Source organism: Bos javanicus, chromosome 2 (genome assembly GCF_032452875.1).
Source record: "Bos javanicus breed banteng chromosome 2, ARS-OSU_banteng_1.0, whole genome shotgun sequence".
Lineage (NCBI taxonomy): Eukaryota > Metazoa > Chordata > Mammalia > Artiodactyla > Bovidae > Bos > Bos javanicus.
Genome location: NC_083869.1, coordinates 48950551 through 48967194, shown reverse-complemented (window position 1 = coordinate 48967194; position 16644 = coordinate 48950551). Strand labels below are relative to the sequence as shown.

At 37.9% G+C, this 16644-nt stretch overlaps 1 long non-coding RNA gene across 1 annotated transcript in view; it reads right to left on the bottom strand.

Moving 5' to 3' along the window:
• Positions 1-16272, bottom strand: part of LOC133235580 (uncharacterized) — a 149886-nt gene extending 133614 nt beyond the window's left edge. The window contains exon 1 of the long non-coding RNA XR_009732598.1: positions 16194-16272. This is a non-coding gene — a long non-coding RNA (uncharacterized LOC133235580). The remainder of the gene's footprint in view (positions 1-16193) is intronic.
• Between the last annotated feature and the right edge of the window lie 372 nt (positions 16273-16644).

The window sequence follows — 16644 nt, the reverse complement described above, 5'->3', positions numbered from 1 at the left end:
CTCCTCTTTCATTTTCATCAAGAGGCTCTTTAGTTCTTCTTCACTTTCTGCCATAAGGGTGGTGTCACCTGCATATCTGAGGTTATTGATATTTCTCCCGGCAATCTTGATTCCAGCTTGTGCTTTCTCCAGCCCAGTGTTTCTCGTGATGTACTCTGCATGTAAGTTAAATAAGTAGGGTGACAATACACAGCCTTGACATACTCCTTTTCCTATTTGGAACCAGTCTGTTGTTTCATGTCCAGTTCTAACTGTTGCTTCCTGACCTGCATATAGGTTTCTCAAGAGGTAGGTCAGGTGGTCTGGTATTTCCATCTCTTTCAGAATTTTCCACAGTTGTTGTGATCTACACAGTCAAAGGCTTTGGCATAGTCAATAAAGCAGAAATAGATGTTTTTCTGGAACTCTCTTGCTTTTTCCATGATCCATCAGATGTTGGCAATTTGATCTCTGGTTCCTCTGCCTTTTCTAAAACCAGCTTGAACATCTGGAAGTTCATGGTTCACATATTGCTAAAGCCTGGCTTGGAGAATTTTGAGCATTACTTTACTAGTGTGTGAGATGAGTGCAATTGTGCGGTAGTTTGAGCATTCTTTGGCATTGCCTTTCTTTGGGATTGGAATGAACATTGACCTTTTCCATCATAAAACAGTCTAAACTATTTATGTTTCTGCCCTAAATTAACTCTAGAACTTATGTTTTAGGAGTCCTCACTAGTGTAGCTCTGAACCAAATATATTCTTATCAAAAGCCACTAAAAATAAGTCTGGACAATATTTAGAGAAATATATTGCATTCTTAATATCTTTACTCAAATGTGATTTGTAAAAGGACTAAATGTAGCAACTCTAGTGTTACTCTCTGAGGCAACTATATTTGGAACTGACAGATAATCTCTGTTTTAACAATGCCCATTTTAATACAGCATAATTGGCAAATACAATAACCAAATATTTGCTTTATGTAAACCCTGACCTAAAATATGAGTCAAGGATCAGAGCACCTGTGTTTCTCAACCTTCCTCTTATACCTACCTGCTTTATGAGTTTTAAACATTGTTTGACCAGAAAGATTTTCAGTGTTGCCATCCTTAAAATGGAACAAATAATTATTGCCTTTCCTATGGGAAACAATTTCTGTGAATGTAGCATCAAAAGATTTATATAAAAGCAATTTTAAAAATCTTAAGTATCTCAAAATATATAAAACAATATTTTTTAACATACAATTTCTCACTTAAAGACAAGTTATTTCCCATAAATATTTTTTTTGTTCTCCTGCTGCCATAATTTCCTGGAGTCCATGGTTCAGTATATGAACTTGTCACAGCATGTTCATCCTTGGTCTAGAGTAAAGTTTTTGGAGCCTGAGACTCCATTTAGGACATTTAGGTGAGCTGGTAAAATCTATGCTGTCATTATGTTGTTCTCCTGTTGGTTGCTTTTATTTTCTTTATATTTCATATTCTACAGTTTTCCTGTGACACTATTAAATGAAAATTTGTTTTCCTAATCTTCCTCAGATATTCTTGATATATATATATATATATATATATATATTTTTAAACCAAATGACTCACATCTTTCAAGTATTGTAATTTTTCAGCCATTATCTCTTCCAATATTGTCTGGCGCTGATTCTCTTTTCTCTCTTTGTAATTCCTGTTAAACTTCTGTTGGACTATTTCTTTGGATTCACCATGATTTTTTTTTTAATTTCCCTTGATATCACCCATCTGTTTATCTCATATCTTCCATCTGCTTATCACTCTATAATACATCTTGGTTGATTTCCTCAGATCTATCTTCTAATTTGATTTAGTTTTTTGCTCAAATCTGTCTCTTTGTTTTATCTTTTCTTATTTGCTCATGGTTTCAGTTTCCTCTTTCTCTCCTTAATGATAGTAAGCATAGTTTATTTGCTTATTTGTGAAGAAAGCTGAGCGCTGAAGAATTGATGCTTTTGAACTGTGATGTTGGAGAAGACTCTTGAGAGTCTCTTGGACTGCAAGGACATCCAACCAGTCCATTCTGAAGGAAATCAGCCCTGGGTGTTCTTTGGAGGGAATGATGCTAAAGCTGAAGCTCCAGTACTTTGGCCAGCTCATGAGAAGAGTTGACTCATTGGAAAAGACTCTGATGCTGGGAGGGATTGGGGGCAGGAGGTAAAGGGGACAACAGAGGATGAGATGGCTGGATGGCATCACCATGCCACCATGACTCGATGGACGTGAGTTTGAGTGAACTCCAGGAGTTGGTGATGGACAGGGAGGCCTGGCGTGCTGTGATTCATGGGGTCGCAAAGAGTCAGACACAACTGAGCGACTGAACTGAACTGAACTGAACTGATGGCTTCATAGTGGAAAGAAATCCTTTCGATATTTTATAATTTGACCACCTTGGTGGAAGCTAACAAGTAAACTGTTGATTGTTCAGTTTACAATGATAAGTGTATTACTAATAAAAAGAATAATGCATGTATATTATATGAAGTCAGCTCATCCCTGACTTTATCAGGCTCAGATAAAGAATCTGCCTGCAGTGCAGGAGACTCTGGTTCAATACCTGGGTAAGGAAGATTTCCTAGAGAAGGGAATGACAACCCTCTCTAACATTCCTGCCTGGAGAATTCCATGGACAGAACAGCCTGGCGGGCTACAGTCCATAGCATCACAAAGAGTTGGACACGACTGAGCAACTAACACATAATATATAACATGCCTATTACATTGAACATTCAGCTCTACAAGGATTGAGTCAGTAGTGTCACTGATCTTTAACTGAAAAAAGTTCAGGGCAGAAATCAGGAATGAGACATTCTGTGCTCTGAGAAAACTGGCAGAGCAGGCCTTCAGATAGTGAGATATTTTCAGAAGAAAATTTTATAAACCCCAATTCTTGAATTTTCTTGTATTTAGAAAAGCTCTAAAACCATTAACTAAGATATCTGTTCCTCGTGACTAGCAGCAACCCTCTACTGAAGTATGTGCTTAACTGCATGTACCCTCCTTAGCCAATATTACTTATGTACCATTACCTCCTTAAAACAGTTTTTCAGAGCTATCTGAGGGCTGTCTCCATACTATAGTCCTCAGTAAAATGGAATAAACTTGACTCATAGCTTTGACATTGCATGTGTGTATGTGTGTGTGTGTGTGTGTGTGTGTGTGTGTTTATAAGTTGATCGAATCACCATTTTTTAAAATAATAGATTGTCTTGTCATTCTTTCTTCTCTGATCTGTTCTACATTTTACCCCATGATTGGCACATAGTAGATGCCTAATACAAATATTGAATTGTGTCATTTCAGTTGGTTTTATATGACAAAAATAATAACTAAAGTGTGAGAAGGCTAAGTAAAAGTCTCAGTGGATTATGACTGGTGGATCAGCAGAAGAGTGAAGGCTAGTATAGTCTTAGACATGCTCTCTTTTAATCCAGTATTTTAAAAACCACAGTTAAAGAACATATTTTTAGGACTCAACAACTTTATTTATAAGAATTTTTAAATTCTGTGTTCTCATTTTGTTGATTTTTAAAACTATGAAAATATTATGAATTTCCTAGATTTCCTGTATTGCTTCCTCACCAATTTCTGTCCCATGATTTGAAAATTACCTTTTGCATGTATCTCATGATCAAGGTAATTGATCAACCAGTCCTCAGTAATTGCCATGAGCCAATGGAACAAGAAGAAAAGCAAAGGGCATAAGTGATATCTTCGTGCTATGAAGGCCATACAGTGTTACAGCTCACTAGTGATCACATAACACATTAGCATCAGCGTGTCATATTTTACTGTCATGCATGTCTAGAACCCTGGTTCCACTGCGAGTGACCCATTTACTTTTAACAATTAACATTTCCTTTATCATTTAATTAATGCTGTTAATTACATTTTATTGATTTTGTGGTTTTGTTTTCATTTAATTTGCTAATTTCCTTAGATTTTAGAGTGGTAAAGAAAGTTATATGGACAAGAAGGTTTTCACTAGTTTAACAAATTCAAGTCAATATGAAAGGGCCATGAAAACTGAATCCTTGAAATGGAATCTATGCAATATCCAAGTTTGACAAACATTGTACTATTTAAAATATGAACTCAAAACATTCTACCATAAATGAGTTGGAGTATTTGCAATCATCACCCCAGTTTTAGATCTGATAAAAATAAAATCATCAATATACACAAGGAATAAATGTTGATTCTTTCTCTGTACTAAAGATTCTCATGTCACTGAGGGCTAAAATGGAATTTGAAAATATCCCTCCCTTTTGAGGTCAGTAAATTCTAATCAGTCAGTTGTTTTATGAATACATTCACTTATACAAGTAGATAATTGTTGCTGATTAACTAAAAACAGCTTTGAGGCTGATTACCATTAAACAAAATAATCCACCTTGGAAAAACTGCTTAAAAAAAAAAAATAAAAATTGAGGGTGTTTCTCTTTTAACTGAAGAGAAAAGTCCTTTCAAACATAAAAATGATTACTGCCATTTGGTCATTTCAGCACCAAGAAAGAGCTGTCAATCAATGAAAGTGCTAATAGAGAAGACAGCCGCAAGCAGTTAAGGCATCCAGGGGAAGGATTACTTTTTTAGGGTAAATAATACTCCTTTTGACCACAGATTCAGACATCGAAGGCCCCATACATCAAGTTGATAGCATCATTTACATGAAGTCTCTACCACGATCCACTCTCTGACTTACACATGAAAGAAAAACGCTTTCAAGGCCCAGTTAAAATTCTGATTAATAGGTTGGTCAGATACAGAGCCAAGATTTGCAACAGGCTGCAGTTGGTGCTTTGTCCAGGACCATGGATCATTTAGGATGAATAGAGCCCTCAGTGATGGAGTTAACAGCATCTCTCAGGCAGCAACTTGAAATGCAGTCTTAGAGTTTGTTTGGCCCTGCAGTTGGCATTCCAGCCAGCAAACACTCCAGCTGGGCTGCAGATCCCCAGCCAGCCCTCCTCACCTGATCTGCCAAGTTTGGCAGGCACTCCCCTTCCACTGTCCAGATTCTGAATGTGTGTGCAGTGAAGGGAGAAGATGTGGTTGTGCTTCTTAATGATGAGGAAGTTGGAAGAGGTTGACTGTTTTTATCTCTCTCTCTCTTTTTTTTTTTTTTTTGAAATACACTCTTGTTTAAGAGTGTCAAGCCCAGGTCAGTTTGCAAGGAAAAAAGACAAGCTTGGAATATAGAAAATAAGGAAGGACTGTAGCACTCAGAGAAACAAATCTGCAGAGGTGATGTAGCAGCTGAGTATTTGCAATATTTATTCCTTGTAAAAAGGGGTGTGAGGCTTTAGTAATAGAAGGCAACAACAGAAGTGCAAGAGCAAGGATACTCTAGCTACTCAGTCTCAGAGATACAGCTGCTGCCTGAAGCTGCCACACAAAGAACCTGGTTGAAAGGCAAAAGGGTTTCAGGTTTTCATGCTGTGGTCATTAGACATGTGAGCCACTCTCTGAGGGTGTGTTGGGCTTGAGAAGCTAGGCACCTGTTGCCGGCAGAAACACAATACACTTATTGATTTGAGAGGCTGCACAAAGTAACTAAAGAGGACATACAAAAATCCAAAATAATAAATAGGCCCATTACCCAATAATATTGCAAAGGGGCCTCTAAAGGGAAGCCATAGATCTAGATTACTTTATCTAAGGCAGTACAAAGCAAAAAAAATTGTTTATAGGCAGGTGGAGAGAGGGAAGGGAGAAAAGAGAGAGGAGGGAAATACTGCTTAATAAAAAAATGGTGTTGTACTTGCGACCATCTGAAAGAGTCCCTTCTGATTTATTTTCTCCTGAAGCTGCAGCAGCAGCGATTGAAGTGACTATAATAGCCCAGGAGAAATGTTGGTGCTATTAGTTGGGTGATTGATGGAAGCACTGCCAAAACAGCTAGGGAATTTGTCAATGTGTTTTTTGAAGTTTGTAAATGATGACACTGGCAAAGTGTAAACAAACTGAGCTCCAGCAGACATGTTACACAGTCCCCAAAATGACACTTTTAGAGACTCATTTACTGGATTGTTCCAATTAGGAATCATCAGCTGGAGTAACATGCTCTGGTTTCTTAGGCCAGGGTAGATGGGGCTTGGATAACATTCAAAATTTAAAGGAAGGCATCCAAGTAACTTGTGTGGACTTACCCAAAGGTTAGGACTGTCAGTTTGTTGCAGAGCACCTAATGGAAGCAAAGTGAAAAAGGCCTCAAGATACTGTAACCTGAAGACTCGAAGTCCCACAGCTCCATGACTGTTGTACAAGTCACAATAATTTTTAAGGTCAGTTTACAATGGCTCAAGCTCCCATCAGCACAGAATGACAAGAGAGACCCCAAAAATGGAGAAGCCAGAAGAAGGCTTTAAGGGGCAAAGAAGCAGGTTATTTTTAAAAAAGACACAGAAGTTCAGAAGGATAAGAATGAAATGAACACATGTTAGCTTATGTTAGGGATTTTGGTCTATGTCTTTAGATAAAATCATTGAGAGATCTTAGGCATGGAGATGACATCCTTGATTTACGTTTATAGAGGACCACTCTGGCCAGAATGCAGAGACTGTATTAGAGGGGTAAATATGAACAAGAGTCAGTAATGAAGTTATTGCCATGGTCAAGCTGAGAGAGGATATTAGACTAGACCAAAGAATACAACAGCAAGAATAGATTAAGAAACAGATGGTAAAGACATTCGGGAAGTAAAAATCCATAGGCCTTGATAATTGGGTAGATATGGAGAATGCACGGAGAAGGCAATGGCAAGCCACTCCAATACTCTTGCCTAGAAAATCCCATGGATGGAGGAGCCTGGTAGGCTGCAGTCCATGGGGTTGCTACAAGTCAGACGCGACTGAGCGACTTCACTTTCACTTTTCACTTTCACTTTTCACTTTCACACAATGGAGAAGGCAATGGCAACCCACTCCAGTGTTCTTGCCTGGAGAATCCCAGGGACAGCAGAGCCTGGTGGGCTGCCGTCTATGGGGTCGCACAGAGTCGGACATGACTGAAGCGACTTAGCAGCAGCAGTAGCAGCATGGAGAATGCAAGGGAGAGAAGTGTCCCTCCTAGTTGTCAGGTGTTACTGTCAGTGGTGTGAATGAAGGTACCATTTTTCCATGCAGATAATTTTCTCAGTATGCTGGAGAAAAAATAGCAGGTCCCTAGCATCATGTTGTCCTATTAATAAGGAGCAACACAAAACAAGAAAATTGAAGATGTTTTGAACAAAACTATGGATGGTAAAAAATAAATTGAAATTTATATCACCAACTTTCAAATTTTTCTTCAAAAACTCAGTTGCCTGGGGCAAAAGTAAAGGAAATATGAGATCTACAGAATCCCCTGGAGAATGTAGACAAGCCCTGTCAACTACAATAGTGTTTTTTTAAAGGAAAACCATTGAATCAGAGATTATATCCATGGTGGATACATATGGGTATATGTATCCTTTTCAAAACAAAGTTTGAGAAAGGCCAGTTTCTATGAAGCAGAACAAAGTTTTAAATGTATGTATTGTTCTGGAGTTGTGGAGCCAGGGCTGAGAGAGCAAGAAAAGCAAAATAACTCCTAGCTAGGTCCACTTTCAAACAACGCTCTCACTTCCCTATCCAGCAGGTGGTAAAATTAGTCTTAATTTTGTTTTTGTTATATTTTAAAAATATAAGTCTTCAAAAAAAAATAACCTAAAATAAGTTGTATGTTTCCTGACAAGCTAAGTCAAAATGTTTTCCTGTTCTCTTACAAGAGTCTTCATAATGAAAGTTTTTAATTTTAGGAAAATACATCTCTACATACAAATCCTGGAAGAATTTGCTTAGATATCCTTCAGTGCTAGCATCTGGCTGAAATTCCCCACCTTCAGGACATCCTATTTCCATGGGCACATTCTACCACCATCAGCTAATATTTTCCAATAACAGTCCTGTATTTAGAGCATAGTAGGGCCCAACTGTCCAAGGGATTCACAAAGAGAGCTGAGCTTGTCAACATATTTTTATTCTCACTTTGATGCTACAGAAACTTACTTGCTTTGCAGAAAGGGACATCCAGACAGACTTCCAACAAGACAGTGACTGGCACTCAAAGCAATGAAGTCTGTCAAAGACTTTCCATGGAAAAGCAAAAGGAAACTCGTGTACTGTTGAAACAAACTGAAAGCACGTCAAAGTGATTGGCAAGCTGATTCCTATAAAGAAGAAATAATTATCACCTGATAATGGCAGCTTACATCAGAGATGTGCATTTGGGGGCTATTATTTGGGTTATTACAGGCTGCCTGACATCACAGGAAGTCTTTTGTGGCTTCTAAAGCAAAACCCTGTGTCTTTGGCTGCGTCATTTCAACAGTGGCACATAGCATGTACCTCTCATGTACCTGTTCCTCCCTGTTTTAACCACCAGATAAAACAAGTTAAAAAAAAGAGAGACTCATGGACATATAGTCTTGACATTTGCTCTTTTTGACTAGATGAATTTTTCCAGGCACAGTAATAATCAGTATTTGCATAATCAATCTATTTCAGTCAAAAAAAAGTTTGCTTTTCATTTTATTGGTTTCATAACAGTATTCTCCACCTCCCCTGCCTTCCAAAAATACAGTCCTTGCCTTTTAGCTTAGAGTTCTTTACTAAATGTATTTTTCACACTTTGGGGTGACTTCTATTTTATGGACTTCTTTGGAATTTGGGTTTTTTTTTTTTTTTAAGTTTTCTCTAGGACTATAAAAGAGAGAACAAACTTGAATGCAAACTGTTGATGACTTAGAAGGCATAAACTATCTCATAGATAAGAAATATCTGGGGGAAATGGTTTGTAAATGAACAATAACTATCTCATTCTATCCATTACATAACTGGACTTGCACATTTGTTGGTGACAGTTGTCAAAGGACATCTACTTTTAACTCCTCAGTCACACAGGTGTGGGTTTAGTCACTCAGTCATATCCGACTCTTTGTGACCCAGCACACTGACTGTAGCCTGCCAGGTTCCTCTGTCCGTGGGGATTCTCCAGGCAAGAATACTGGAGTGGGTTGCCATGCCCTCCTCCAGGGGATCTTCCCAACCTAAGGATCAAACCCAGGTCTCCCGCATTGCAGGCAGATGCCTTACCATCTGAGCCACCAGGGAAGCTCCAGTCACACAGGTTTACTGATGTATTTACTCATTTGGTTAACTATTCCAATAAAAAATTAGCTACGTACTATGTTGCAGACATGGTGCAAGGTACTGAAAGACATTTCAAATATATATTTCTGAATGTTCTAGAAGATAGGAGTGCTTTATATACTACTTTCTGAGAGAAAAAGAGGTCTGTACCAGGGTAGGATGTTTCCCTGGAGTGTGGAAATCATATGCTTTGAGAAAGACACTGATAATGTCTAGTGCAGACACTACCCAATGTCATTCTCCTCTTCACCCTTAGTAAATGAACCAATTCTAAACAGAGGAGAAATGTTCCTGGCTAAAATATCCAACTTCCCAGCCTCCCTTGCTACTAACAATGGTCACTTAGTTCAAGTCTGGACAATAAGTTATTGCTGGAAATCTCAGGCAAGAGCACTTTTTTTTTCTGGGAAAAAAAGGGAGTAGGGGAGATAAAAGCAGTCTCTATTGTTATGATAGGATCAGAACACCAGCTTTCAACAGTCTGCTCTGAGATTTCTTGTACATAAGAAATGCCTACTCATTTAAGACATTATAGCAGAGACTGCAAGTGCTATGCTTCAAATCCATCTTATCTGATTCCTGAGTGCACAGCTAGATTACTTTGCCCAGCTTCTCTTAGTGTTAAATGTGTTTGCATGAGCATAGTGAAAAGAACAGGCACTACTATAGACCTGGGTCCACATCAATTTCCTTTGTGTCCATCTCCATGTCTTCCAACTTCTGTTAGCCCAAAGTTGAAATTCAAAGCATAGTTGGAAGACACACTGAATGTTAGTGAGAACAAAACCTTCTTCGGCATGCGTCTTGGCATGGCTGACAGAATCCACACAGTGACTTTGAATTTTCACATAAGAGTAAATAAACTTATTAATACATGGAGTCAAAGAAATGTGGGGACTAATTTGCCACAACAACTAAAATTATCCTAAGGCTTAACCATTATCTTACTCAAAATGTGATACTACTAGACCAAAATCCCCAGTATTTTGCATTGGGTTAGCACTCTGGTTGCAGAAGGAAATCGCAACCCACTCCAGTATTCTTACCTAGAGAATCCTGTGGACAGAGGAGCCTGGTGGGCTGCTGTCCATAGGGTCACATAGAGTCAGACACAACTGAAGCGACTTAGCATGTATGCATGCTTTTGAGAAGGAAATGGCAACCCACTCCAGTATTCTTGCCTGGAAAATCCCTGGGATGGAGGAGCCTGGTGGGCTGCCATCTATGGGGTCACACAGAGTCAGACATGACTGAGGTGACTTAGCAGCAGCAGCAGCAGGACTCTGGTAGTAGATGGCTAGTAGGTTGGAGAACCCTCTTTTATTTTGGTAAAATAGTTGGTAAAAGTGTTGCTGTCTCCAACAATCTAAAAAGTTGACCAGGAGTCTACTGAGACTAGCCCCAGGGGACAATAGTTGAAAAGAGAGAAGAATTAGTGTTCATCAGTTGCTATATGCTGCCTATAGCTAGTTAGTGTGAAGAAGATTGCAGTTAAGGCAAGGATTAAGAAGTTTGGACTAATGTTCCAAGAGTAAGTTGAATGCAAAAATTTGCAGGTTCACAAGGCTGGAAAAGTCAATAGCTTTGGAACCTGAGAGTATGAAATAAAATGGAAAAAGGCTTTAGGGGGAAAAAGCCCACTAATTCTTATCAATTCTACAAAGGACTCAAATTGTTTCAAATGACCTCAAAACAGCCTCCATATGTTGAGAGAAAGAGGCACTAAGATGAAGATTTAATAAAATAAACCAGACTTGAGAATTACATAAGAGCAAGAACTTGGGCTGATGATTACTAGCATGTGAAACTAACTTGTCAGCACTTAGTGCACAAGTCTTATGAGTTTTTGAGGAGTTATATTACCAAAAAAAAATCCATGAATTAGGTCAAGAAATAAATACATAAAAGAAAAACTAGCCCATGATTATAGAAGAGGTCTTAGCACCCCAAACGCACTAACAGGCAGCAGGTTTCAAAAGCTGTTCCAAATAAGGTAGACTTCACAATGACTCTGTTCACTTCACATGAACAGAGAAAATAAGAGCCTCAAGTCAAGGAAGAAGACTTCAAGGGTAGATGAGTAACAGAAGTAAACAAAGAAAAAGGGAATGAGAGCGAATCCAAGGTCTGCTCAGAAATGTCCTCCTCTGCTGAGCAGGGGGTCCTCACAAAGCTCCTCCAGAAAGCTTTCATTCTTGAAAATGGACCACTGACCAGCCACTAGGCCTTCCAATCTTCCCTTTTCTAAAGGCAATTTGTCTTTCAGTTACCCTGTTTTGGATCCAGTATTGTGTATCTGCTGGTAGAGGACAGAGATTTTTTTTTTTTTCCTCTCTTTTTTTTTTTTTAAAGAAGTGACTGGAACTCATGGAGTCATATCTGTACCTGATTGAAAGAAACACTAATCACTAAGAAATTATAGACTTTGATCTGGAAATGACACCTAAATGGTACTATTAATTTTCTCCTTTGGGGAGGGGCTGAGTATGACCTTTGAATAGAAAAATGAGACAAAATATTAGCTGTTTATCAGAATGGTTCCTTATTTCCCCTACGTTTTTCAAATTATCATTTAGAAACTTATCACTAAAGAAATTAATCAGATTGATTTGAGGTTTATACTTAAGAGTGAACTTTGGAGATGGCTATGGCCATGTAGAACTAATTTCTAAGCAAAGAGGTATTTCTTTCTTCCTCTTCCTATATGTAGGTCTCGGCTTCTACTTTAGTTGAGATAACCATAAGAGTAATGTCATCCAATAAAATGTGAATAAAAATGACTTCTGTTCACCATTTCTAAACATGATCCAGAAAAACCTCCCATGCATCTTCCTCCAGGTTTTTAATTACTGGTAAGCAGCTGTAGAAGGTGGACACACTTAAACCAGGACTTCACGCTGACACTTTTTAGTAGAGTCTCATCCCTCGAGCCCCATGGACCTGTGGTAACCTACATTGTTAAGAAATAAACAAGAAATAAACTTTATTTGTTTAACCATGAAATCTTAGCGTTTACTCTAACATTTCTGTTTCCTGAACACTAGCAAACACGAGGGCTAGCATTACCCTAACTGTATGAAGTCACTCAAATCCTAACTGACATTCCTTTGATGAATGAAAGCTTTCACTCAAAAGTGTTTGGATCTGTAAGTGGTAAAGTCTGGACAGCCTGTATGACAGCCTGCGTGCAGACTAAGGAGAAGCAGAAATTATAAAGATTTCTCTTTTTGTCTCTTCTGCTTTATCTGTTTATTTGTATGTAATATGTTATTTCTCTGGTACTCATTTTAACTTTTATCAACTTATGAGAACTTTACATTGAGGTTCCTATTATATTCACAGAGGCTGGGGAATGATCTCAAACTCCAGTCACAGAAGCCTGGGGATTTCATTGTGACAACTTACTCAACCCTGAAGCTAAGGTTTGAGCAAGAGTAAAAGCAGAGGAAGCAACCCAAAAAATAGCAGCTGCAGGAACACAGAATAGGAAAGGAGAAATGTGAGCAGCAGGGAGAGCAATTGGATGGGACAGAAGAGATAAAATCTATCCAAACCCTCAAAAGAGGTTTGGAATCAGGTGGCTTCACTTGTGACAGAATGTGAGGGAAATTTAAGAAAGGCATGCTAAAGGAGTGTCTGAAATTATTATCCCTAAGGGTTTAGAGAAAACATGTGCAGCTATATGTGAACCCGCTATTAAAAGCAAATAGCCCAGGGGAATTGGAATGTGTTTGGTTCTATGGTTTTTCACATTTACCCACCAGACACAAGAGGACTTGGTAAGATTGGAAGGCTAGGTGCACTGAGCAACTACTGGGTATTATATACTAACTATACATTAAGGCCCAAGTCTAAGCCCATCCAGTTGCTACCACACCAGCACCACAATTGACACTTAAGAGGTGTGGTAAAAGAAAAAATCTCTAAACTGGATGGAATTTGAAACAACAGTAGGAGATTAAAGTTGTCTTTTTCTTTTTTTCTTATAGTTCAAAAATGTGACATATTTATGAAAAAGTACAGATTGCTCCTCTTCAAACAGTAGTAGTTTATTTTCTAAAAATATACATGGCCAATTGTATTTTAGGAAGATTTATTTTCTTCTTACTTTTAAACAAAAACAGTTTAAAGAAAAATTTTTAAAGACTTCTGAAATCTTATCACTGGACAAAATCCAACATTATATAGGGCCATGAGTATTTTGGATGGGGCATTAACACTTTTAAGCTCTGTGTAAGTTTCATTCTTGTTTACCAGATATTGAAAAATTACTATGTGACCATCACCACACCAGATGAAGGGAAGTCAAAGGCAATTAAAATTTGGCAGATTTATGAGGATCTTCTGCTTGAATGAAAGAGACTGATCATCAACCTGTGGATTAGGGAATTGTATAAGATACCTTGGTTTTAAAGAGGGTTGAAAGTCTTTTCTTCAACTTACCAAATCACATAAATTGTGTGCCACATGGATGAATAAATGTTTTATATAGATTATTTCATCTTACCTTCACAAAACTCTGAGGGAGATTAAAAAAACAAATTCATCACAATTTTCAGATACAATACAAAACTGTAACAAATTGATCAAGATTCAGAATTTGAACTTGGGTAAATTGGAGTTTTACCCTATGGCATCCATGGTATTTAAAGTCATGATCAATTTGAGACAGATTTTTCCTAGAAACCTGTGTTGGAATAGCTGAATCCACAATATATACCTCATATGTGACCTTTAAACCATCTAGGATAAGGATGCTCATAGCTAGTCTGTATCCCTAGATATTAGCACAAATGGTACACTGATGCACAGTATGCATTATTAGATCTGTTAAATTAAGGAGTCCAATCAATTCCATTGTTCCTATCAAATTTCTAGCTATTTATAAGACCTTATTAGCTAGAAGAAAATAAATTAACTTAAGCTTTTGGGACTTCCCCTGACCTGAACACTCTGACCTAGAATCAACTCATATCACTAAGATAACAATCAGCTCCAAACTTTGAACACATGTATTATTAGTCAATACTCAGAGGAAACTAAGAGTCACTTACTTTAGACACTTAGCATCTCTTACTGCATTCCTTTATTTATTCACTAAAAAATATTCAAAAAATAAATCTACCTCTGTTTCATTGACTATGCTAAAGCCATTGACTTTGTGGATCACAACAAACTGGAAAATTCTTCAAGAAATGGGAATACCAGACCACTTTAACCTATCTCCTGAGAAACCTGTATGCAAATCAAGAAGCAACAGGTAGAACTGGACATGGAAAAACAGATTGGTTCAAAATTGGGAAAGGAGTACATCAAGGCTGTATATTGTCACCCTGCTTATTTGACTTCTATGCAGAGTACATCATAAGAAATGCCAGGCTAGATGAAGCACAAGAGGGAATCAAGATTGCCCAGAGAAATAACAACCTCAGATACGCAGATGATACCACTTTAACAGCAGAACGTGAAGAGGAACTAAAGAGCCTCTTGATGAAGGTGAGGAAAGACAGTGAAAAAGCTGGCTTAAAATTCAACATTCAAAAACTAAGATCATGGCATCCAATCCTATCACTTCACAGCAAATAGATGGGGAAAATGTGGAAACAGTGTCAGATTTCATTTGCTTGGGCTCCAAAGTCAATGTGGATGGTGACTGCAGCCACAAAATTAAAAGACGTTTGCTCCTTGGAAGAATAGCTATGTCAAACCTAGATAGTGTTTTAAAAAGCAGACATATCACTTTGCCAGCAAAGGTTCATATAATCAAAGCTATGGTTTTTCCAGTAGTCATGTATGGATGTGAGAGCTGGACCATTAAGAAGGCTGAGCAGCAAAGGATTGATGCTTTTGAACTGTGGTGCTGGAAAAGATGCTTGAGAGTCCCTTGGACAGCAAGAAGATCAAACCAGTCAGTCCTAAAAGAAATCAGTCCTGAATATTCATTGGAAGGACTGATGCTGAAGCTCCAATACTTTGACCACCTGATGCAAAGGGCTGACTCATTGGAAAAGACCCTGATGCTAGAAAAAATAGAAGGCAGGAGTAGCAGGGAGCAACAGAGGATGAGATGGTTGAATGGCATCACTAACTCAATGGACATGAGTTTGAGCAAACTTAGGGAGAGAGTGATGGACAGAGAAGCCTGGCGTGCTACAGTTCATGGGGTAGCAGAGTCGTACATGAATTATTGACTGAACAACAACTGCATTCCTTTATTTATTCACTAAACGATATTCAGTGCCAACTAAGTGCCAGACATTTTATAAGGCACTAAAGTTAAAACAGCAGACACAGTCCCTACTCTCATAGAGAATATGGTCTGCTTGGAAACACAGTGACAGATATTTCTGTGGAATAAAATTTTATTTTGTAATTCTTTTATACATCTATTTGCAGGATACAAGAAAAGGTCTAAGATAATCTATTAGTGAAATTACAACAGCTATACCAGTTTCAGATATATTTGGTGAGTAAACTGTGATAGAAAGGATAAAATTATTTGTCTAAATGCATACTGAAGAGAATGTAGTAACTTTAGAAAATGTTACATAACTTCTCTGAACTACTAGATCCCATAACTGGTTTTAAGTTTATAGGAAGTCAGCAAACATAGAAAGTCCTTTCTAAAGACATTTCAGTAAATGTTTTATATTTTTAAAATCTCAGTAAATTGAGGTTTAATTACAACATGACTTCAAAACTTCAGATTTACAACAGAAACAAATTATTCCAACTGTCTAGTGATATTGCCTCTCCACCCAACCAATGCTCAAAAGATGCACAATTTCAAATATTTCCTCGTATTGAAACAGGTGATTTCATGCAGCCAATACCAGTAGGAACTGAATCCTGAATCAAATGTTGAGTTGCCAGAAAACAGATTCAGTGCTACTGCTATCTCTAGAATTACAGTGCATGGAAAAGAAAAGAAATCTTGAGAGAGAGGTTAACAATAATAGATTTCAAGAATACGAAAGAAACATTTTGTAAAAGACACTGATTAAATAACTCACTGTCTCCATGGTAGTTGAATAAGAGAAAGAGGCTTCAAATTGCAAGACAATATTGAAGTTAGATGCCTAAAAGAAAATGCCAGTTGCCTAGGCACCAAACCATTAAGTACTATGTTAAGAGATGTTGGTGAATCTCCTTGCCTTATAAGGTCAGCTCCCTGAGAAAGTGTCACTGCTTGCCACCACAAGGCATGCCAGAGACAGATCACTGCTTTAAAAGATCTGGGTAGTCTCGAGTCCACAAAACAGTAAGAATGCTGTTTCCTAAGCCAGTCGCCTTATCCTCCTCTGATCAGTTGGTGAATATTGAGTACTGACTCTGAGCCTAACGCTGCTGATAATACAAATAGGAAGACATTGTCCCTACCATAATAGATTTATGGAGGCAGAACTAAGGTGCAATTAAATAAAAGCATATAATTGATTAGTCCGAAATAAAGAGCCAAACTGA